This window comes from Artibeus jamaicensis, unplaced genomic scaffold, assembly GCF_021234435.1.
Source record: "Artibeus jamaicensis isolate MK-2021 breed Jamaican fruit bat unplaced genomic scaffold, CSHL_Jam_final contig_1015, whole genome shotgun sequence".
Classification (NCBI taxonomy): Eukaryota; Metazoa; Chordata; class Mammalia; order Chiroptera; family Phyllostomidae; genus Artibeus; species Artibeus jamaicensis.
The window spans coordinates 5035-8690 of record NW_026521194.1 but is presented as its reverse complement, the minus strand read 5'-3'; the positions used below and the strand labels follow the sequence as shown (position 1 = coordinate 8690).

At 40.6% G+C, this 3656-nt stretch overlaps 1 long non-coding RNA gene across 1 annotated transcript; it reads left to right on the top strand.

The window, feature by feature from the left end:
- The first annotated feature begins 562 nt into the window (after window positions 1-562).
- Window positions 563-3195, top strand: LOC128626932 (uncharacterized). Its single transcript, XR_008391063.1, has 3 exons — window positions 563-693; window positions 1195-1290; window positions 2822-3195. It is a non-coding gene; the product is annotated as an uncharacterized LOC128626932 (long non-coding RNA).
- Window positions 3196-3656: the final 461 nt, after the last annotated feature.

Below are 3656 nucleotides of genomic sequence, written 5' to 3'. Positions count from 1 at the left end.
CTGGGAAAGAAACATCCTCATCAGTGTATGGAATCTGTCCAGAGTCATATTCGCTTCTTTCAGGGAAAGAAAGAACATATATGGAGGATGGTAGAACCTTTCCCTGTATCTTAAATTTCACTGGACTAGAATTTGTAGTCCCAGCCAGAGGGAGTCAGACTCAGGGAACAAACATGGAAACCATAATGCTAAGAATGGTGCTTCTCCAGCCCTGTGTCTGAACAGAGACCTAAGTCTGTTCCTCTGTAGCCTCTCCAAAAATCGGGTCATGAGAACAGTGGGCTTTGCTCGTTTTTTTGTTGTTTTTTTTTTTTTTTTTGAGTCTTTGCTCCAAAAAGGGGACTGCTGAGGGCTGGTCCTGCTCATTGCTGGAAGTCCCCCAGCCCTGGCCCTCCAGGTCCTGAATGTCCCTCTTTGTCCTCCATTCCTGCTGCCACAAGTCCTGATGGCTGAGAACCACGTCTGGCTGCAGGAGGAGGGAATGTGTCTGAAAACACTTGGAAAGTTACTTTCACTTCTATTTTCCCTGTTTGGGTGGAGCCCTTTCTGAGTGAGTCCATTACAGACTTCCTGCTCAGGGCTAGGTCGGGTGACACTAGGCTGACTGGAAGCAGGGGACAGGACAGGGATCAGAGGTCCTGGCAGGGCCCAGGGCAGGACAATGGCAAGTACGGGCAGCAGCCTCAGCACCAGGTCAGTCTCTGCCTTCCTTCCTTTAACTTCCTCTCTGGCTGTGCTGCTGCTTGACTGTCTGGCTTTAGACACTCAACTAAACCTTGACCTTAGTCCTGCTTTACACGTACTCTCACACTCAGTATAATGAAATGCAGGAATATGTGATAAGGAAATTGGATCTTTAAACTGCAGAGGGACAGCCGCTAGTGTGAGCTCAGCGGCCACAGCCCACAGGACTCTTGTGTTACACCTACTGCTCTGCTGATGGCCTCTCTTAACTCAGCTTTTTCTTTGTGACTTTGAGAAAGGGATTTGTTATTTTCTCATGACCTCTGAACTCTCTCATTTCCCTCTGGCCCCTCCACCTTCACCTAGGTCGTTTCAAAGAGGGTGCTTAAGAAAATATAAAATTCAGGTTAAACATCTGACTTTGGGTGCCTTGGTCTCCTACCTGACCTGGGCACAGCTCAGTACTGGGCCTATTCCAGTCTCTGACTGGGGCTCTGGTTCTTCCTCCAGGAGCCTTGATGAGGAAGCCAAAGAACAAGGAAGGACCAAGATGCCAAAGACCAGTGCAGACTGACATTTCGTTTGTACTTTGATTTTCTCCTCTGGGTGGGTTCTTACTCTGACAAGGAGAAGGCTAGAAACCGGACCTTTTTCTTTAGTAATGAGTCCTAAATGACGTTACTTAATGCGTTTTTTAGTTTTTTTAATCCAAAAGAAATACATTATACTTTCTTTGTCATAAAATTTCAAACGACAGGGATGTATACAAAGGGAAGCAGTCCTATTCACCTTTCATCCCCTGAGGCTTCCATTCTTGGGCTTGCTGAGTGTTGTGGGCACAGCTTTTTATGTCTTTTCTATACATTTACATGAAAACATGTAAAGTGTGTTTTCATTAAAACATGACTTGTTAGCAAAACCTGTTAGGAAATCCCAACAGGTTTTCCTGTTAGGAAAACTTACTTGTTTTCCTAAATGCATAATTTCTATCTCATTTTTTCAGTGAGATCATATTGTATACACCATTCTGGATTTTATGTTTTTTTTAATTTTAACATTAAAATTATTAGGGTTTTTCACATTAATAAACATAAGGATCTACCTCATTCTTATTAAAAGGTGCATACTGCTCCATGAAGCTATTTTCCATAATTGTTAAATTATGTTCCATTTAAACCAACTATGTTGTTTTAAATTGTTCACTGTTACCAATAAACTGTGATAATAACAATTACATATTTCTTTATGTTTTTGCATATATACAAGTACATGTGTCATAAATGAAAAGGTAGAATTGTTCAGGCAAAGGGTACTAATACTTAATTGTTCATAGATCCTAGCAAACTGCCTTCCTCATGGCTGAACCACTGTATTCTCCCACCACTGTCTGATGAGCCTTCTCTTCACACACAGACTTCACAAGGAGCTGGATGAAGGGATGCAGCCTGTTAATCTGCATTCTCTGACTGCATGGGAGGTTGAACAGGTTTTCAAGTCTATTGGCCTGAAATTGCCTCTTCTATGAATTGCTGGTTTATTTTTGGCCAATGTAATAAGTTGATTGTCCTTCCTTTAATGACAAGGAGGAGTTTGCTACATACTCTGAACTTATCAATATGCTTCCTTGCCTTTAACTTTTTTATGGCAACTTCTATCTTGTTAAAGCTTTCAAATTTGGAGTAAAAACTTATAGTATTGATTTTAAAAGATAGGTGCACCCTGTTTATCACAAATAAATAAAAGCAATGCTGAAAGTTACTGATGAATTCCATGCACACTGTCTTTAACTGGAGTTCTTGTGTTCATGAGGAGACAGATTCAATTCCACCTTTACTTCAGGGAAAGTTTCTTCTCTAATATGTACATGTGTTTTTTAATTTTGGGGTAAAACTCTTCTTCCATACATGCAACTTTGGTCTTCACAGCTTTATTTGTCCCTAATAAATCAGCTTTTTACTTCCTGTTCATAATAGTTGTCTCAAATTTTCATCTATGACAACTACTTAATTTTCAGTAGTTCTTGTGGGGTTTTCTTACTACTAATTGTTTGAAATGCTGAGTCTGTGAGCATTTCAAAATGCTCACAGGCAAAATTTCAGAGGGCTGGGAGCAACCATAGCCCTCTGTCTGTGTAAAGTCCAGGTAATCAGTCTCCAGCTGTGGCCAGAGCTGAGCTCTGCTTTCCTAGGAGGAAGTGACTTCCCAGCTTTCTGCTCTCTGTTCCCTGGACCTCATCAAAATGGTCATGGCCAGCTCCAAATGGTGAGCCCTTGGGGAGGTAATTCTACTCTGCCTTTCAGGGACATTTGACATGGTTTCTTCAGCTTTTTGGTCTGAAAAACTTTACTGTGTATCCTGAGGGGGAATCTGACTGTGTGTTGGGACCCTCACTCTACCCCTGCCTGACCCTTACAAGTTTTCCTTCCTTCTTGCTCCCAGCAGAACTCCTTGTCCTTGACCAAGCCTAGGTTCTCATTCTCTGCTTGGGAACTAGTTTTTTTTTCATATTTTGAATAGTGTCTTTCAAAGCAGAAAATATTTAATATTTTTCCCTAATTTATCAGTGTTTTTCTTTATGGGTCAAGCTTTTGGTTTCATAGCTATCTTTTTGTCTTCTATAACCCAAAGTCACAAAGATTTCTCAAAAGGTGATCTCATTTTCCCCTTAACACAGTCCAGCTTTTGCAATTTATGCTCATACCAGCAATGAATGTCTGCTTCTCTGAATCTTCTCCCATGCTGCTTTGTCACTTGTGAAATTGTGTTTGCCAATCTAGTGGGTGAGAAATGGTTTCTCATTGATACTGTAGTATGTATGTATTCATATGTTTATTGGACATTTTAATTTTATTTTCTCTAAGTGACTGTTCAGATGCATTTTTCTTGGCATTATATGTCATATTTTCTCAATAGGGTAGAGTCCATGTGTATCAGATATAATAATTCTTAGACCTGTGTACTGAAAATATAGT